This window comes from Periophthalmus magnuspinnatus, chromosome 4 (genome assembly GCF_009829125.3).
Source record: "Periophthalmus magnuspinnatus isolate fPerMag1 chromosome 4, fPerMag1.2.pri, whole genome shotgun sequence".
Lineage (NCBI taxonomy): Eukaryota > Metazoa > Chordata > Actinopteri > Gobiiformes > Gobiidae > Periophthalmus > Periophthalmus magnuspinnatus.
In genome coordinates, this window is record NC_047129.1 from 7,880,097 (window position 1) to 7,888,462 (window position 8,366).

The window sequence follows — 8,366 nt, forward strand, 5'->3', positions numbered from 1 at the left end:
CTCTGGCTCCTGTGGCTCAGAGAATAGACTTTAAAGCAGCTCTGCTTGTGAACAAGTCTCTCCATGGACCAGCACCAAAGTACATCTCTGACATATTGGTGCCACATGAACCAGCTCACACTCTGGGGACTTCAGGGACCGGCCTCCGGCTGGTCCCAGAGTCAGGACTAAACAAGGAGAATCAGCGTTTCAGTTTTATGCAGCTAAAACCTGGAACAATCTTCCTAAAGATGTGAGACAGGCCTCTACTTTGACAATGTTTAAATCCAGGCTCAAAACAGTTCTGTTTAGCTGTGCATATGAGTGAAAAGCTTTTATTCTTCTTATTTTTAATGTTAATTTCATGATGATTATTTATGTTTTGATTTGTTGTATTGCAATTTTAATGTCTTTCTTATTCTGTAAAGCACTTTCAATTACATTGTGTACAAATTGTGCTGTACAAATAAACTTGTTATGTCTTGTCTGTGTGATCCCTCAGTTGTCCAGGTCTGATCCACTGCAGAAAACGAAGTTTAAATCTGTTAACTGGACAAGTTAGCCCTTCCCTTTCAGATAGATATAAGGCAGTGTCCACCAGCAATCTGAAGAACTGAAGAAGCAGCTTGGATGAGCAGCGAAACGTCTGCACTCCTACAACAATTTGTCCAGTTGACAGATTTAAATTTCTTTTGCCTTACTTTGTCTTGGTTTGCCATGATCCTGTCAAAATTGGCCACAGTTGGACACAAAATGTCACAGAATGAGAAAATCATTAAAACACAGAGACTTCAAATATAACAACAATTGTGCAAAGTACTACGAACAACAATGAGTATGAGGTGGCTTCATGTGAAATAAGACCTCATACTGATTTTCATTTAGAGGATGGAGGATGGTTGGATTAAAACTATTATAATGCTGTGGCGCCAGCTAGTGGTGTGTTGGGAAAATGAAACATTGTAGTATTTTGTTTCCAAGAAATGGAAAGAGGCTAATGTATAAACTAGGTTACATATGGTGGACAAATGTCTCATTCTACACTCCAGACCCTGCTGAATCTCCAGGGGTTTCCATGTTTAAGTATAGAGAACCAATACAAATGTAAGCCAGCCATTATATTATGTATCACAAAGAATGAGACAGAATTATCAGAAATCCAAATGATATTGAACAATATTTCTTTGCAATTGCAAGAGCAAAAAACTTTTCATTACTTAAACATGTCTCTCATTTGTATAAGATACCCTCGTCTAACATGTGTCAGACACTTACAAACTGTGAAGGCTGTCATAAAGGGGTCAACAGTCAACAGCGGAAAGATACTCCTAAGATACCTTGTGTTATGTTTTATTTAGATTTTAATGTTGATCAAATATATATTTTGTGTGTCTTATTATTGGTTACAGAGAAAACTATAACTGCTAATTGGAAAAAATGTTACATCACCATCTAAAACTCAGTGGGAAAAAGGTGAAACAAGTTTATGTAATGGAAAAAATGATTACATTTTTCTAGTTAAAGTTTTAATCAAAGATGGCACTTTGTCTTTATTTGTATTTTATTTTATACCATTGGATGCCTTATAAAATATATTTCTGCTTGCATTTACATTATTTCTACTTAAGTATTATTCATGTGCATTAGCTTTGCATTTTGTCAGACTGATCTTGCCTCGGGGAATGTTTGTGGAAAAAATCTAAAAGAAAACTTCAAAAGAAAAAAAAAGTGATTGTGTAGTAATAGTGTCAGAAAATTTAAATGTTTGAATTATGGACATGACTGGTTTGTGCTCCCATTGATTTAATATGGTGTAAACTTTGTGACAATGGTCAGCAACATCGCTTCACCAGTCAGTTTAATTGTTTATTATGATATGGGCCATATCAGGATATATCATATCAGCCTTTCAAACCTGTGTTTGAGCTGTTAAATAGGAAACATTGAGATTGTGCTCATTAGCTTGTTATGTTGTTGACCAAGACGAGAAGGAAAAAAAAAGTGTGACTACATGCCCTGGTCTCCCTATATCAGGATGATATTGTGGGATACCCACAATACGAATCATGTCTCTCAGTGTTTAACACTCAGGGTTTGGCACTCTAATGTGCAACAAAAAGAAAGTAGAACACTCCTTAAAACCCTACTGATAGTGATCTAGATGTGTTTGCACTGCCCCAGGAAATCGACGTTTAGTATGTACAAGACTCAAATGCAGGGTTGGTCACCAAAGTTTTCTTGAGGGCCAGATCTTTTAGAGGGCCATGCCAACTCCGGGTAAAAGGCAAGGTAAGGCAAGGCAAGTTTATTTGTATTTGTACATAGTCATTCCAAGTGCTTCCCAGAGTAAGAAAGACTTTAAAATCACAATACAAACAAATCAAAACATAGATAATCATCATGAAATTAACACTGAAGGAGAAGAATGGAGAATAAAACTCTTAATCTTTAATCATATGTACAGCTAAACAGAACTGTTTTGAGCCTGGGTTTAAACATTGTCAAAGTAGAGGCCTGTCTCACATCTTCAGGACTGTTCCAGGTTTGAACTGAACTGAAATGCTGATTCCCCATGTTTAGTCCTGACTCTGGGCACCATCAGGAGGTCCTTGAAGTCTCAAGAGTGTGAGATGGTTCATGTGGCACAAATATGTCGGAGATGAACTTTGGTGCTAGTCCATGGAGAGACATGTTCACAAGCAGAGCTGCTTTAAAGTCTATTCTCTGAGCCAAAGGAGCCAGTGCAGAGACCTGAGCACAGGACGCATGTGTGAAGTACTTCCTGGTTCTAGTCAGGACCCGAGCAGCAGTGTTCTGGATGTACTGCAGCTGTGTTAAGGCTCATTCAGAAAGGCCAGTGAGCAGGACGCTACAGTAGTCTATCTAGCCTACTGGAAACAAATACATTTCAAATACATTTTTCTTTGATTTTTGCAATGTTTTTAGATGGTTGTTTATAATGGCTGTATTTATAAAAAGGATGTCTTGAATGTTTTGTATAATATAAAGGGAGTGTGTTTTAAAGGTTAGAATGTACAAATGTTAGGGGAACATTGTGCGAAGGTTTCTTGAAGGTTACAGCTTAAGTTAGTTTAGGGGACTGTTTAGAGAACCTTAAGGGAGTATTAGAAGTAACCAAAAAATAACTTTGCACAAACATCAACAAAACTTTCCAAATTAACCTTAAAACAACCAAAAGCAACCTTCAGAGAACATTCTGCTAACCTAAAAAATAACCTTATCAGACATTCTAAGAAGCAAAAATTGTTAGCTGGGACAACATCTTTCATTTCCACCTTTATTGAAACTGTCTCTGACTTTATGCGACCTACTTGTGAACTGCCAACATGGCTATAACATTCATTTTGTCTTGGTTCTTTAGGTGTCCTATTAATAGGCTTAATTTGTAATATCCATAGATCCAGTCAAGATTTTGTGATGATTATACACCCACTTGATCAAGTGGGTGTATAATCATCAAAAACCAAACCATTTCAAACTTTACCAACCCACCCATGTTTCTGTGTGTGCTTCTTTGATGCAGATGCAGAGGGATTCGGGGTCGCTCACAGGTTGATGACAACCACCAGTGACAAACGCAGCTTTCACCTTATGAGTGGGTCATGATACTTTTGATAGAGATGAGATAACAGTGCCCCAAGAAGCTGTGAAATGGGGACTTCCCTGGACAAATTCCCCAGAAACCAGTTTGTTTGTTTGAAGCTCCACTGTGTTTCAGTTACCAGGCTATTAATGCGCTGGGATATATAAATGTTTTATTTTTTGTTTGTTGTTGAAAGATCTATTAGTAAGGGGAGATTATTATTATTTATTAAAATGAAAATGGTGAAGTGTCCTGTGAGTAACTTCACGCTGTCCCATGTGCACGTAGCTTGGCCACACTGCTATGACGGTCATATTAGTGCAGATAGCTGCAGAAAAAACAACACATGGGTGATAAATATTCAAAGCAGGACTCTTTGTATGGGCCAATATGGTCCTAAGGCCATGGATGAAAGCCTAAGGGTTAGTTTGAATGCAAAACATGACACTGCAAATAGACATCTAGTTTATAATGTTGTTAAGTGTTCTGTATGATGTGGCATTATCTGAAAGTGATATGGCAGATGGAGAACGATGTGTATATATTACTGTTGGAGTCTAGCTCTAAACTGAGATCTAATCTAGACTTTATACATATTAGAAGTTTTAAAAGTTACTTCTCAATGTTTGCTGTCAAAAAATCCCCATGATGACCCATTTTACAATTATTCATTTACATCACTAGTGAACCTCACACCTAAGGAAATGTTAAACTTAATGCCCTAAGTGTTGACTCAGCCCCAGTTATTAGCAGTAGAATATAATTCAGACTAATGATTGCAAAACCAAGAAGTCACGTCACTACTTTGTGTACACGTCACTACTTTGTGTACACGTCACTACTTTGTGTACACGTCACTACTTTGTGTACACGTCACTACTTTGTGTACACAAAAAATTATATGATTGTGAGCCAATGCAGCTGTGTGTTTGTTTGTTTTTTCCCTTGAGAAAATGCAGATAAGTCTTCTAAAACAATCACAGCCAATTAATATATATACATATATATATATAGATATATATATAAAAACAATGTTGGGGCCATCACACTACCCTGGGGTACTCTACAATGCAGAGGTGAGGGAGACATTTTTAAACATAGAATAGCCTTGTGTGGCACAGAGGTAAATGTACTTTTTTTTTTTTTTTTTTTTGTACAGCTTTAAACCAAGTATAGTCCAGTGCTAGTTGGTTCAATGTAAAACCCAGGGGTCACAATCAAATTTACAAGTTAAAGACACTCAGGTCACGTTTTAAAGAGATGACCAATGTGAAAAACAATTAAAATTATTTTATTTTAATAGTTTTAAAGTCAGAATGAAGATCCTTGAATGTGGCCGAAATTAAATGAAGTTAGACAAAAACAAAATTTAGAAGAGTATATTATAATTCAATTCATTTATTTTTGTAACACCCAAAATCACAACAACAGCTGTCTCGAAGGGCGTTCATGTTTTGGTTGATGGGGGAAACCGGAGTACCCGGAGGAAACCCATCCAGACACGGGGAGAAACATGAAAAACTCCACACAGAAAGGCCTGGGCGACCCGGGGATCGAACCAAACCCTCTTGCTGTGAGGCATGAGTGTTGCCACTCAGCCACCGTGCCACAATTTAAGTGTAAAAACAGGGTAGAAAATTTGAAATTTTATGACAAGCTGACTTACTATCCAAAAGACACCCAAAAATAAAAAAATTAGCACAGTTTAAAATAAGCTAGCTGGGGCCACCTGTGGGGGCAGACTATCGAGGGCGTGCCCAGGGGTGGTGCCACAGACTCACTTCAGTGGACAGAGCAAATAAAAAGTGCAAAAACTAAACTTGTGATCCCAGTGCACTAAATCACATCCAAAGGTGGGGGGACCTCACCAATGTGCCTAGCCCAACCACCAGGGCGCACCCAGCATTGTTAAAACAAAAAGACAAAAAGGTTAATTGTTGTCATAATCCTGCCTTTTCCGTCTCCCGGTGTGCTCTTCCCCCTCCCTCACCTGTCTGTACCTGGAGCTGGGCGGAGCTCTCGGCTCCTCCCGCGCGCACCTGCTGTCCATCTGGCTAATCACCACACCTGCCATGGATAAGAGGAGCTGGGAGAAGAGACTCGGTGCGAGTTCTGTATCTTATCAAAGGAATTGTTAAAAAGGAAGCTCTGGTAAACAATGTTATAGGTATAGTCTGGCCATCTCTTCCTTTTTGGAGGATGCCTGAACCTGAAGTCCAATTGGATTTCTTAGGAATGGATAAGTGTTTAACAAGCAGACAAGTAAGTGAGTTTATTGCTGAAAACAAAGAGAATATAGTTCATGTCTTCACAGATGGGTCAAAAGACCCACGCTCTAAGCAGGCAGGATTTGGAGTATATGTCATGAATACTGAGTACAGTTATAGTTGTCGAGTGAGTGATTATCTTTCTATTTTTTCGGCTGAGCTTCTCGCCATTTGGTGGGCTCTGATATGGATTGAGGAGAACAAACCTAGGGCTGTTCATATATATTCAGATTCAGCAACAGCACTTCAAGCCATAACGAAAGGAGCCCGTCTAGACCTGGTGTTAGAGGTACTGTCCTCTCTACAGTGGATACAGTCAGAAGGGATGGATGTAAGCTTTATATGGGTACCTGGGCACTGTGGCATTCTTGGCGATGAGATGGCAGATAAGTTAGCCAAAGAAGCTCTTAGTAGGGAAGCAATAGATGTTAATATTCCTTTGGGTAAGCAAGAGTGCATTAGCATATTCAAAAGCATTGGGGATCATATGTGGCAGCGTGAGTGGGAAAGTGACTCAAGGGGTAGGCACTATTTTAGCTGTCAACCCTCCATAAGGAACAAAAGGCTCTCACTAATGGGTAACCGCAAAGACCAAGTAATTATAACAAGACTCAGGCTGGGGCATTGTGGGCTGGCAGAGTGCCTTAAAGTTATTAAGAAACATCCTAGTGGAATGTGTAGTTGTGGGCAGCCAGAGACGGTTAAACATGTGCTTTTATTTTGCCAGGTTCATGCAAGAGAAAGAAGAAGCCTGTTCATTAAATTGACAGAGTTAAGGCTAAAAACATTCTCAATAGCTACTATTTTTTCTGAATCGAAAATTTCGTACTTAATCGATAAGGCAATAAGTTTCCTGCTCTCGACCGGGCTCTACCATAAAATTTAATTACAACTAGTGTGAACTGATCCAACCTGGAGGTGGCAGCATTACGCTCTGGTTGCGTACAGCCTGCCGGAAATAATTAGAAGAAGAAGACTCGGTGCGAGGTTGTCATCGTCCCTTCATTCCTGTCGTTCCCTGTGTTGCTCTGTGTTGCTTCGTGTTGCTTCACCCTGTTCCGTACTGGATTATCTGCGTTTGGTGCCGGATCCTATGTGTGCCTTTAGCCCTGCTTCGACCCTGCTCCGACCCTGCTTCTCAGCCCTGGTACTGTCTTGGTTTTTCCCTGCACTCCACATTCCTGGATCCTGGCCCGCACCTGGCTTCCTGCTCACCATCAGATCAACCCTCAGTTTTGTATCTTGTCTCAATCTGTACAATAAACACTAAATATTCCCCGAGTCTGCACTCTTTGGTCTGCTACACCCAGCGTTACGACAGAACGACCTCGCCAACCATGGACCAAGCAGACTTGGGGTTCATCGGACAACATGACCTGCCCACCCTGCTTACCTGTCTGTCTCCTGTTCACGAGCCTGTTCCCCGCTTGCTGTCCTGTCCCAACCGGTCCACTCCCAACCTGTCCTCCCCTCGCCTGGACCGTTGTAGCTCCGCTGGACACCGTTTCCCATCCAGGGACCCCCTCGTGTCATCTGCCCCTCGCCTGGACCGTTGTAGCTCCGCTGGACACCGTTTCCCGTCCAGGGACCTCCTCGTGTCATCTGCCTCTCGCCTGGACCGTTGTAGCTCCGCTGGACACCGTTTTCCGTCCAGGGACCTCCTCGTGTCATCTGCCCCTCGCCTGGACCGTTGTAGCTCCGCTGGACACCGTTTTCTGTCCAGGGACCTCCTCGTGTCATCTGCCCCTCGTCAGGACAGTCGCAGCTCCGCTGGACATCATTCTCTGGCCAGGGACCTCTTCGTGTCCTCTGCCCCCTCGGTGGGACCCTCGCAGCTCCGCTGGACAAAGCTTTCCATCCAGGGACCTTGTTGTGTCGTCCGCCCTTTGCCCGGACCGTTGTTGCCCCACTGGACAGTCCCCCTTCTTCCCCAAATTTAACCGGTCCGCACCAGTGACATTTTTCCCGCCCTCCGGCTCCCCTCCGCCCACCCGTATCAATTTTTTGGGCCACCAGGAGGTGGCCCTTAGGGGGGGATACTCTCATGATCCTGCCTTTTCCGTCTCCCGGTGTGCTCTTCCCCCTCCCTCACCTGTCTGTACCTGGAGCTGGGCGGAGCTCTCGGCTCCTCCCGTGCGCACCTGCTGTCCATCTGGCTAATCACCACACCTGCCGTGGATAAGAGGAGCTGGGAGAAGAGACTTGGTGCTAGGTCGTCGTCGTACCTTCATTCCTGTCATTCCCTGTGTTCCTGTCGTGCCTGCGTTGCTCTGTGTTGCTTCACCCTGTTCCGTACTGGATTATCTGCGTTTGGTGCCGGCTCCTATGTGTGCCTTCGATCCTGCTTCTACCCTGCTTCTCAGCCCTGGTACTGTCTTGGTTTTTCCCTGCACTCCACATTCCTGGATCCTGGCCCGCACCTGGCTTCCTGCTCACCATCAGATCAACCCTCAGTTTTGTATCTTGTCTCAATCTGTACAATAAACACTGTAAATATTCCCCAAGTCTGCACACTT